Source organism: Elaeis guineensis, chromosome 1 (genome assembly GCF_000442705.2).
Source record: "Elaeis guineensis isolate ETL-2024a chromosome 1, EG11, whole genome shotgun sequence".
NCBI lineage: Eukaryota > Viridiplantae > Streptophyta > Magnoliopsida > Arecales > Arecaceae > Elaeis > Elaeis guineensis.
The window spans coordinates 74,133,820-74,147,508 of NC_025993.2; positions in this window are offsets into that span (position 1 = coordinate 74,133,820).

The following is a 13,689-nucleotide window of genomic DNA, read 5'->3' on the forward strand; positions in this document are numbered from 1 at the left end:
GTCACCTAAAGAGAAGTCCCTATAGACTAGGACTCTTCCTCTCTCCTTGTGCCATAAGGAAGCCACATGAGAAAGTCAAGATACCCGACGCCCACTTGGTTTTTGCACCAACAACTTCATGCTAAAAACTCCATCGTGTATTTCTGTTTTGGCGTAAAAAGGAGGCGCACAAGATAAGTGTGGGCGGCATGATTCTAGAGAGTCCAAGGTAACATGGACTCTTATCTCTTAACAAAAACCCTAATGTACTCCTATTTAAACAAGGGGATAAAGTGGGGCAGCAAGGGGCTGATAAGAGATCAATTTTGAGATGCCAAAAAGTAGAGGAGTTGCGTAAGAAAAATCTAGGAGGAGAAGGTGTGGCATCAAGGTAGGCGTGATGTATGCTATGAGTCCTTATCCCTTCTTTCTTACCAACAACCAAAAGTTGGTTGTTAGGGTCTTCTCTCTCCCTCTTTTGTTCAAGTTTGGATATAGAATTTTTTTCTCCCCTTTGTCCAAGAGTTGGATATATTTTTTTAAATCTCTAGCGTAGAGATTTTGTGTATAAATTTTAGAAAGAAAGAGAAGAAAGTATTCTTCTCATGATCTCTAGCGTAGAGATTTTTATCCTCCTATTCTCTTTTTCTTCTCTAAAAGGGTCTTAAGAGAAACGAAGAGTTTTCAACCATCAAGATGCGATCTCTATAAGAAAATTAGCATCCTGATGAGATCAAGAAGCTTCTAATCAGATCAAAGCCTCGTGTGGATACCTGTAGAGGTTGGACGCTTGTGCAGTTTCAAAGGACCTTCAAAAGATATCCACGATCATAGTTTGCAGTGTAGATCGATCCGCATCAATATATAAAGATTAGATCTTCTCTATTTATTCTTCTCTATTTAATTTCTATATCTGAATCCTATCTCATATATGTAGATCTTATTTTATAGTTTTAAGATTTGATCTTATGCATGTTTAGATTAAATTAGATTTAATCTGAATTTTTAATTTTCATTGCGTACTTGTTTTAAAAATTTTTGCATGCATAAAATCATAAAATTTCAGTAGTGGTATCAGAGCCACATCATATGCATGAGATTAGAATTTAGATCTAAAATCTATAGAGAAAAATTTCAGATCTAAATATTTTTGATGTCATTCTGACATAAGATTGCCTTAGCATAACTTGTTATGCTATATGATTGTCCTGTAACGATATTAAAATTTTTAATTAAAAAAAAATTTAGATCTAATTTTTTATCATATATGTGATATATATTTTATTATTTAGATCTGAAAAGAGTTTTAAGATCTATTTTGATTCGTATATATGATATATGAAAGCATGTTTAGGACTGAAATCAGTTTCTATGATTTGAATTTTATTCATGTATATGATATATGATTGTATGTATGATCTGAAAATTATTTTGAGACTCCAATTTACTTTTCATATAAAGAATTTAGATCTAAAAATTTAAATTTAAGATCTAAAATTAGTATTTGTGCATGAGAGATTGGTCATAGATATAGATCAAATTAGATCATATAATTGGATTATATCTAGGATTTTTGATTTGATCATAATGGGTCAAAATTGATTTAGCAGTTGATCAAACCGGTCAAGTATTAATTAAGATTAGGTCAATAGAGCTTAAGATCATATAATTGTTGTTGATCAAATCGATTGACACCTATATGCAGAATCGATTAATCTACGGACCTAATTCAGCTCTATGGCTCGAGTCTGATTCATTTAAGCTAACCTATTCAGACCAATTGATCAATTGGTGTCTAAGATAAGTAATTGAAAGGTGATTATTTAATTAGTTTTATTCGCTGATCTGATCAATTTATTAGTATCTAAGGAAAGCAATGGGGGGACCCCTATCGATCTCCACTTACCTGGCTAATTTAGAAGATTGAGTCTCAAATGTGGTTGTTTGGTAGTTTAGTTTAGCCGATGCCAATTAGATCAGTCATGCGATGACTAATTAAATAAAATCTAAACCCAAACCTCTCCATAAATATTAAGTCTAATGGTCTTCCACCGTTGTAGATGTGTAGGTGTGCTACCGGCGTTGATTGTTCACAGTTGGTCATAGTGGTTCGGTTGCATCAGAAACATGCAACCACTCTATTAGTAAAGATTTGCTCCAGGATAAAGATGGGGTTGGGTCCAATAACTGTTAGGTGAGAGACCCAGTGACATCTTTGCACTTACTTGTGAATGGTGGGTCTGACTTAACTAAGGAGTATGGACAATAACTGTTCGGTGAGCCCACATGACTTAGAGACCAAATCACTGCAATATGTTTAGAGAAGCATCTAGGCAAAGAGTTATCTATGTATCAGTATGCATGTTACCAATAACTATTAGGTGAGGTGCACGATATCGGTGGGACCGCAGCATCCATTAGAAATTCAGTTATCGCGTTAGGATTTTCGTTTCTCCACCCAGAGAGTATGAGAGATCTGATAAAATAGTGAGAGCCTTTTTTTATATCTAAAAATTTTTAGAGTAAATTATAAAATAAGTATAAACATCTAATTAGAATCTTTACTCTTTGCTGTTGATAGTGTCAGCTTCCAATCCTTTAGCTCAAATCTTAGATATCAACCGTTTAACTGAAACTAATTATATAGACTGGCTCACAAACCTAAGAATCATTCTTAATTTTAAAAAATTTATCAGATTATTTTAATGTTAACAGCCTATCCAACCTAAAGTCAACGAGCTATACTTGATAAATAGATGGACAATGATAATAAAGATAGGTGCTATATGTTAGCATCCATGTCAGATGAACACTAACATATGCATGAGCACATATACATTGCCAACGATATGTTATTCATCTAGAAGTGTTGTAAGGTGATCAGAGTCGCACAGTGCATGAGATGTGCGATGGGCAGTCAGTCTATGATTACTATTTGATAATGATCAAAGACATTAAGGAGCTTAAAAGGCTCGATATGATCATGCACAAGGAATTGCTTATGGATTTGATCCTGCGATCCCTTTTTAGTTTGTATGGGTAGTTTATGGTAAATTACCATATAAATGACCATCATAACATCTTATCTGAATTAATCAAAATGTTGGTAACTAAGAAATTTTGAAATATTCAGAGGTACATACCTAAAAAGTCTAAAGAAATAAGGACACACCTTGAGTAGGAATGTTGAAATTACTCAATACTATCCTTATGATTTTCTCTTTTCTCAGTTGAGTTTTAGACTCTAGTGCTTTTTATGCTCTTTAGTATAGAGTCTATGGGAAGGTAGAGGACTAAGGTAGTAATCTTTAAAGTCGATAATAGGGCAAGAGTTGCTACTATGGCTGAGAGCATCTATCCTTTATGATTATTATTTGGATTTAGCTCTTAGAGACACTCTCTATCATTTGCATGGTGATGCATCTGTGAACTTAATTGAGCAAGTAGTGAATGCTATTAGATTTGAGAGATCCAAAGTTGAGATAAATCTTAAGTATATGTGGCACCTTAAGCTAGATTGTATAGGAGAAGAAATGATTAACATACTAGAGAAATATGGATTTTTTGAGCTCATTGATTGCTGAGTCATATCTAGTCTGTGCATCATGTCTTTGAGAAAAAATAATCAAGCTACTCTTATGGGACAAGAGGAAAAAGACTACTAAGATACTTATCCTGGTACATATTTGATGTGTGTAGCCCATTTGATGTGTTAACCAAGAGAAGTTGTCTCTACTTTGTTACCCTTATCAATGATCATTCATGATATGGATAAGTATATAAGATATAAATCTAAAATTTTTAAAAGGTTTAAAAAATTCAGATGTAAAATAGAGAAGCAAATCAAAAAATTTCTAAAGGTACTTCGATCAGATCGAGGATGCAATACCAAAATAAAAAATTTTTGAGTTATCTCATAAAATGGCATGGTTTCATACTGAACCCCTCTTAGTATATTTTAGCTCAATGAGGTAATTAAGAAGAGTCATGGGACTGCATGAGATATGGTCTGATCTATGATGGACTTTACTGATTTATTTTTATTTTTTTAGAAACATACTTTATTTTTAAAATTTACCTATAAAATTGGGTTCTCTCTAAATCTGTTCCTACTATACTATATGAGATATGGAATGATGAGAATCGAATCTTTGTTATTTCAAGATTCAGGAATGTCTAGCCTGTGTCAAGGATAGCAGGTGGATATGTTAAAGGTTAGGTCTATAAAGCTCATTTCAAAGAATATCCTAAAAAAATTTGGGATACTACTTTTTTTTTTGAAAAGGATCACAATGTGATTGTGATCCGTCATGCTAACTTCTTGAAAAATAGTTTATCCAAGATCAAGTAGTGCGAGAAAAGTTCAGCTCGAAGAGAGTGTCTCTAAAAAGTAACAAGTCATAGGACTTAAAGAACCTATTCATAATGAGCCAGTACATGTATGTAACTCCTCTACCTTGTAGATATAGTAGGATCTCCGATCCTCTCGAAAGGTACTTAGATATGTTTAATAGAGGATATAGAGAAAAAATATTTTTAATGGAGATAGGAAACATAGAGATGATCCCAAAATCTACAACTAGATGATGTTAGACATCGACTCCAAGAAAGAGATGTCAAATAGCTTTCCTAACTAGATATCTTTGAAAGATATCTGGATAGAGTAGCCTATGGATTTCACTCCTTGTGATAGAGATCACATAGTCTGCAATAATCTTGGAGTTGGAATATTCATTTCGATGATATGATCAAATTGTTTGATAAAAAATGAGAAATTATGTGTTTTCAAAAGGATCAATGGGAGTGCTGTCATATTCTCTGTAATGTACGTGGATTATATCCTCCTAATTAGGAGTGTCCTGTACTGACATCGGTTAAAATATGATTGTATATAGAATTCTCCATGAAAGACCTAAGACAAGCATCCTATATTCTGAGAATATGAAGATCTATAGAGATAGATCCAACTGGATGCTTGTGTTTTCATAGAAAAATATAGAGAGTAGATGCTAAAAAGATTCAGCATAAAAATCTCGAAGAGGGTAGATGTATGCCATATTATGTACTCAAACTGATATAGTCAATGATGTAAATGTTATGAGTAGATATCAGTCGTATCTAGGCTAAAAGCACTGGATTGCTGTGAAAATATTTTTAAGTACTTGAGAAGAACTAAAAATTTGTTCTTAAGTTTTGGAGAAGGATCAAAGCTGGGAGTGGGAGGATACATCAATTCAGACTTTATACCTGATGTTAATAGTAGAATGTCTACACCAAGGGGTGTGTTCTTGTGTAATCATGATTCAGTATCTTGAAAGGATTCTAAGCAATTGATCGATGGAAGTTGAGTACACTGTAGATGTGTAGGATGCATTCTACTTCTAATATTAGTTGCAGAACTGGATATCATGCCATCAGATGCCATGACACTATACTGTAAAAATAATGGCACCATAGTCCTCGCTAAGGAGCTTAGGTCTCACCAGATATCTAAGCACATAGAGCAATAGAATATACAGCTACCTCAAGTAGAAATATATGGAGGTGCAGAAAGCAAAATCTACATGAGATATGGTAAATCCACTGGAAGTCACTTAGTTAGCTGAAGACTAAAGCCTGTCTTGAGAAAATGAGGCTTGATAAATGATAGATTGGCTTTAGTGTAAGTGGAAGATTATTGGATGTACGTCCTAAAAGTCAATCTTGGCTGACGCGTATCATATTACTAGGACATAGTTTTGTACTTACTGGATATTTATATTACCATTCATATTTTATGTGTCTATGAATCATCTAAGGAATTAATAAGATGATGACACATATTCTTAAAGAATTAAGAATTTAAGGCACGTGTCATTGATGGTTAATTCTTAAATTGCTCCTGATCATAGGATTATCATAGGGATGGTGATTGATCCAGATAGACTGGTGCACGGATCACTTCCTTCAGACAGATGAGTCTCGAGTCTGCAGTGTAGTGACAGTGGAGCGAGAGTGCGGGTGATTGTTAGAGAATAACTAGCACTAAGCGTGACCAACACGAGAGTCACATAGATGTCTGCTTACTCGTTAGTGACTTTCTTGATGCTGCAGTAGTATGACTGATCCTTTGACCGTGGTGCCACAGTTACTCGCAGTGAGGCTACTGGAGTTTGACTACACATAAATATTGACTCAATGAGTCTTTATAGTGGATGTTGGTGACAGTTGGTCTACTGTAGGAGTAGGATGCGCACCTAGATGGAATCTATCGATCCTACCAAAGAAAAGTAGTCCTATAGGATTTAAGAAGCTGAGTCCTTAAATCTATGGCCATAGCAGTGTGATTGATGGAAAAGAGTTTTCATAAGAATCACACATGGACTCAAGCTAATTAAATCTATCATATGATCAATGTTGAGGTTTAACAACTTATCCATGATCTGTCATCTGGTTGAGACTCATGATAGAGGGACTGTATCATACGTTAACTGCACCTAGAGGTTCATCATCTTTTATTTTACTGGGTTGCCACTACATACTGCTAGATGTCACTGATGGATTGTGAGACCCATAAATATTATCTTGATGATCGATGATCTTTGATGGACAGAGTTGGAATGGTTTCAATCTATTGAAAGGAGTTTCAATGATATTATGATAGGGATCATAATATATCTCACTACCAGACAGAAAAGAAACTATGAGGTCACACATAAAGAGACTTTTGACTTATCAGATGGTTGAATTACGATTATGAATCATGATAGAATTTAATCATCAATATGATTGATGATTAATCTAATGTAAAAGTTGTAATTAAGTAACTTACTAAAGAGTTAGTGAGTTATAGGAGGATTAATTAGCAAATGGATTACTAATTGGCTCAATTTGATTGAGCAATGGGGCTTGCATCAAGTCTAATTGAATTAGATTCAATTTGACTTGACATAGATTTGATTTGATTGAAAGGTTTTAATACAATGGCGAAAGCACGGATTTCAAAGCAATTATTATGAAATCATAAAAATAAAACCTAACTCCAAGATCACCTTATCAGAAATTAAACCATATAATATGTATTAATATCAAATAAAAGATATGGAAACATACCTCTTATCGCTAAACCCTGATTTGTGCTTAGTTGTCGGCAGCAATCTGTCTGGGTTTCCACCAGGTGCCCATGTGTTCACCCTCCAACGTTGATCCACACGGGGACTCGACCAACCCACTAGCACTTATTTAAAAATACTCTGCAATTAAATTTTGATTTATCAAAATTTAAATGCAATTTGGGCAGAACCTCTTTTTTTTTTTGGCTTTGCTGTCACACTGTTGGACCTTTTCTTGCCTTCCTTTCTTGCTCCTTGTCTCCTTAATTTTTATTCTAATTTTCTAAGACTTTTGGAAGATTTCTTGTCCTTTATCAGGACCTTATCTAGGCTAGAGAGAAAGAATAAATAAAATTGGACAAGTAGAGCCTCTTGTAAGAAAGAAAGAAGGTTTCTGAATGCGCACAGACTCCTCGGCGTGCACCCCTATTTATATTGCACGTAAAGGTGCAATCCAAAATATCTCACACCCTCTGACAATTTATCTCATGCCTCCTTTCTATTTCTCACACCCCATAAATTAAGAAATGCCATGTGTATATCAAAGTTGGGTTGAAGAGGCACCTTATTTTAGAAGGACTCTTCGATCTTAACTTACGGTGTTCAGATGAGAAGTCACAAAGCTTCTCTTATTGGCACCATCAACCCATGCCTTTGGATCTGGAAGGAAGCCCATCCAATGGCCAAGATAGAGGGTGCCAACTTGAAGAATGGCGCAAGAGATTAAGGGGCGTGGATAAGTTAAAACTTATCTCCCCATTTGAAATTCCAAGGGGCGCTTCCAAGGGGTGGTGCATTGATTTAATCCTTATCCCTTCTCCTAATTTTTTTATGATGTCTTTAATACTCAGAAGGACTCTTATGCACCTCCTAAGACATCTAAAAATCATTTGTAGAATAAAAGTCTCGAAGAAAAATAGGAAAGATCAAGATAAGGTGCGCCATCTCTCATCCATGCGCCATGTGACACATGCGCATGGATTTAAATTCTTACCACTTCTCCTAATTTTTCTACGAAGAGTTTAATACTCAGAAGGACTCTTAGGCACCTCCTAAGACATCTGAAAATCATTTGTAGAATAAAAGTCACGGAGAAAAAATAGGAAAGACTTTATCTAAAGGTGGCGCCAACTCCATCCATGCGCCATGTGGCTCATGCGCATGGATTCAAATCCACACGCCAAGAGAGAGACTCTTAGGTGTGTGGTTCCCTAGTTTTTGGCACCCAACAGCAAGCCCAATTAAAATACTTCGAACCCACTTCAAGACCAAATCCAATTTGGCTCAAATTGGTTCTAAATTAGCCCAAATCGGAATCCGATTCGAATTCGATTTGAATCTAAATGCTAGGGTTTGCAACATGTGCTAGCATGTTCAACTTGCAAACATGGTTTAATCAAATTAAACCCATGATCAATTTTCTTTGTGTGTAACCCATTGGGTTCCACATCTAGCCAGCAGTGAGTTCAGATGCAATTTAGTCTAATTTGGTTAGAACACAATCCAGCCGATTTAGGTCAAATCAAGCTGAACCATTTTGATCAATTAGAACAGCTTTTAATTAATGATCGAATTAAACTCTTTAATTTGATCAAACTCACAAGACATGATTGACGTCTAGCAATGTATCATGTCTACCTGGAAGATATGGAATTTTGGTAGAAATACCAAAAATACCCTTCAGTGAAAAATTACCGTGCATCTTGATCTTACGATCATCCTGCATCCTGAATATAAGTTTGGGTATGGACCCAATTTTTTATATTCATATTTCTCTTGATAATGATTCAATTTATAAAATATTAGAAACCATTTCTAATTTTTTTTTATAATGCTTTGATCAAAGTCTTCCTGAATCATTATTTGATTGAAGCAGATAGGATGAGATCTCCTCTTACTAGGAGCGATCGTTTCCATATTGACCTACTCACAACCTTCATAAGCAATCCATCATATCCAGAACATCCCGTACATGATTAAATCATGAATGAGTATGATCCAAAATATGGATTCATGCTTATAAGGTTCTACGGTAGTCTCAGGTCAAAAGATTTACATGCACAATTCCTACAATAAGAAAAAAAACTATTGACATGTAGATAAGACTCCATCAGATATTCTTTAATTGGATCAATTCAGTGAATTCATTCTCTAATGAACACTTACATCCTTATATTAGTGTCATACACAAGTAATTATGACATCAATTACCCTTTCTACCGAGCATACACAGGATGTACCAGTCTTACCGAAAATATTGATCCCCTACTCAATGTTCCATCGACTAGGAATATTTAAAATTAGAGTTTTAAGGTTTTAGGTCTCACTTGGTATGATTGCATCATAACCCTAAAACCATAGCCCTAATTTATGGGGTTCATCAAAAAAAAAATAAGATGCAGCATATGATGAACTAAATGCCTTTATTTATTTAAAACATCAGTACATGAGTTGTCGGGAGACAAAAAGAATATCCATCTATTTATACATTTTGATTGGCTTATAGGGCATATTCCTTTCATTGATCAGGTCTAATTGGGTTATGAGATAACCAAATTACATGAGAGAATAATTTTTTATTTGATTAGGATTTGAGTTTGACCTAATTCTTAATTAGATTAGGATTTAACTAAGAGATTTTAGGTTCCTATTTAGACTAGAAATTTTCTTTTATTGAGTATAATTAAATCTTAATTAATTAAAAATTAATTTGATTTAAATCAGCCACTTAAAGAGGAGTCCCTATAGACTAGGACTCTCCCTCTCTCCTTGCGCCATAAGGAAGCCACATGAGAAAGTCAAGATACCCAACGCCCACTTGGTTTTTGCGCCAATAACTTCATGCTAAAAACTCCATCGTGTATTTCTGTTTCGGCATAAAAAGGAGGCGCACAAGATAAGGGTGTGCGGCATGATTCTAGAGAGTCCAAGGTAACATGGACTCTTATCTTTTAACAAAAACCCTAATCTACTCCTATTTAAACAAGGGGATAAAGTGGGGCGGCAAGGGGCTGATAAGAGATCAGTTTTGAGATGCCAAAAAGTAGAGGAGTTGCATAAGAAAAATCTAGGAGGAGAAGGTGTGGCATCAAGGTAGGCGTGATGTATGCTATGAGTCCTTATCCCTTCTTTCTTACCAGCAACCAATGGTTGGTTGTTTGGGTCTTCTCTCTCCCTCTTTTGTCCAAGTTTGGACATAAAATTTTTTTCTCTCCTTTGTTCAAGAGTTGGACATATTTTTTTAGCTCTCTAGCATAGAGATTCTGTGTATGGGTTTTAGAAAGAAAGAGAAGAAAGTATTCTTCTCATGATCTCTAGCGTAGAGATCTTCATCCTCCTATTCTCTTCTTCTTCTCTAAGAGGATCTTGAGAGAAACAAAGAGTTTTCAACTATCAAGATGCGATCTGTGTAAGAAAGCTAGTACTTCGATGAGATCAAGAAGTTTCTGATCAGATCGAAGCCTCATGTGGATATCCATAGAGGTCGGATGCTTGTGCGGTTTCAAAGAACTTTTGGAAGACATCCACGGTCATCGATTCACAGTGTAGATCGACTCATGTCAAGATATGAAGATTAGATCTTTTCTATTTATTCTTCTCTATTTGATTTCTATATCTGAATCCTATCTCACATATGTAGTTCTTATTTTATGATTTTAAGATTTGATCTTATGTATGTTTAGATTAAATTAGATTTAATCTAAATTTTTAATTTCTACTATGTACTTATTTTAAAAATTTTTGCATACATGAAACCATGAAATTTCAACACTCTCAACTCTTATAAACCTCTCTCTCAATAAGAAGCACTCAACCCTTACAATACTCTCAAAGAATCCCAAAAAGACCCTCTCTGTCGTTGCCTACTGCTCCTCACCGCTCATGGGTCCTCGGGGTCCCTTCTACTACTCTTTGCCACTACACTATTGCCCACAGGCCATCAGGCCCTTTTAAAGATCCAAAACCAAGTACAAACCAAATTTAGACTTCTGTTAGGCCTCAAAAACCTTCCCTGCCATTCAATTGCTCCTACATGCGCACGTGGCCACTTGATCGCACAAGATCGCATGCCTGTGCGTGTTGCGACCGTCTGATCATGCAAAACAGCACTGTAAACCATGATAAAACATCCTTGGACTGCGGCGGTCCATGCATGATGCATGGACCACTATTTTCCCTATGCACCATGCAGGCTCTCCCTAGACTGAGCGGTCCATGGTGGACCACGTGAGATGCTGGGCCGTGCACATGCTGCAGCGGGCTTGGGCACCTGGAGGCCGAGCCTACGGGCCGTACCTCCGAGCCTCGCATTGCATGCTGTGAGCTTTTTCATTTTGGATTGCTGCAGGTCGAATTTGAGGCAGCAAAACTCAACACTCGGGAAGACCCTCTCATTTGAGTCTGCAAACTCGAAGGAGGGCAGAGCCTCAATCATCAAGCTTTCGAGGTTACAGAGCCTTGATCATCAAGCTTTGAATGATCGAGCCTCAAGAAGGCCCTCTCTTTTGAGTCCATAAACTCGAAGGAGGATAGAGCCTCGATCATCAAGCTTTGGATGATCATCTTGAGAAGACCTCTCCTTTAAGTTTGCAAACCCAAAGGGGGGGCAAGCCAACACCTTCGTAGCCTCTTGTCGATGCTAGGGCATAAGGCCTTGGATGACCTTTGTCGAAGCAACAAAACTAGGATCTAGGAGATGCAAAATGCCATATCTCAATACATTCACTCAAGACATCCACAACAGTCATTCACAACAAAATATAAAGGAAGATTTAAGGAAAAGTCTTTCTTTATAAATAATTCAAGAGTATAGGACTTCAACTTGATGGCCAAACTATATTACATATGGACTTGAAGTATAAGAAAGGATGCTGAGGGGTAGGAGAGGATGTCCGCCCCATGCTTGATTTTGAGAAAATTTCCTTGGCAATCTCCAAAGGGTATCGAGGGTGGCAATCAGCTCACCTCTATGACCCATCCATCTCTCAGATATTCCTTTCAGAAAATCTTAAAAAAGTCAGGTCAGAGGGGAATGATAGCCCTAGTAAAAGTCCAAGACCTTCTAGAATGAATTAGTGCTGAGAATGCCCCCTAAGTGGTTGCTCACTCCTTGTCTGGAAGAATGGCTGACATGAGCCACTGCATCCTCTACCAAGCCCATGATAGGAAGATGGAACTTCAATAATAAGAAATTCATCAAGTGGCCTTGGCTGGAATTATTGAACCTTAACAGCATCCTCAGGCCAATGCCGGTCATGGTTCCATAGCCAAAGCAGTAATATTTTTCAATACCTCCCATGCCAAGTTAGGATACCTACAGAGGTGCCTCTTCTGGACACCCTACAACTAGCTAGAAGGTAGGAGAGAATCCTTCCATGGTGCAGCAGACATCGGCAATTGTTATACCCCCAGTGGAAGACTGCAGCAATGACATCCTCTCCAATACTTTGACAAAAATGGAAGTGGGCTTGACCACAAACAAGAGCTTCTTCCTTCTATTTATAGGAGACCTAGGCTAGAAGTACCTCTTATTGGAGCACGATCTCGGCTCCTCACATGGACCTTGGGTGCAGCAGAACCAGCAACGAATAAATCTGGAGACTTTTGGATATGATCCAAGGCCCTTGACGAAATCAGCCTGGTTGCTGTCTTCTTCATCAGCCTTTTGTTCCAGATGAAGAACACCTTTGAAATCACCTCTAAAAAATCCAAGATCCGGTATCCAACTAGATCAGACCTGGACTGAGGTCCTCCAATTTGTAGATCTCAAATCAGAGCATTCTAGATGGAAAAGAAGATAGATGGAGACAGACCTCACAGATCTATCCTGCTGCAGTCTTTCTTGTAGATCTGTTGATGGAGATCTCACCCGTGCCTCAAACGATCTCAGATCAACTCCAGATCTGAGAGGAACTTGTACCAACCTCTTCTCAAGAGATTTCAGATCTTGGACCTGGTGTTTGGATGCCTGCAAGAGGGGGAGAGCAGATCTGGTAGGCGGCTGCAAGGAGGAAGGGGCTAGTGCCTCCCCTTCTTCACTTTCCTTTTATAGACTGGCGGCAAGAAACCCTAGGGTTTCTTGCTCCTGGGGTGTGGAGAATTACTGGAGAGAGAGGGAGAAGAGAGAGAGAGACTTGGGAGAAAGAGTCTTGTATTTTCTTGGCTTAATCCAACCTATACACAGTACATGTATATATAAACACTGGGTCAAGTGACCCAAACCCAAAACTCCCTTGACCAACTCTATGGGAGATTAGGTTAATCCAAGCCCATGTACACCCATGACTTGACCTAATCTCACCTATCCTGGGCCTAGACCTGGCCCATAAAGAGTTGGTCCCTTGAGGCCCACATAACCTAGACCTCAAGAACCCGAAAGGCCCACAGCCTTTCAACCTAGGGCCCAACTAGCCCTAGAGCCTCCATGAAGCCCTCATGAATGATGGACCTTGGCCTTAGCCTCGATCCCCTGGGCCTTGGGCACACCACCTGGATCATAACAATCTCCACCTTGGTGTCCCAAGGCCTCAACCAGCTCCAGTCTGTCCTTGCGACTGTAGACCCATTTGCAGCCAATGGGCCTCTTCCCCTGTGGCAACTGCACCAATCGCCACGTCTG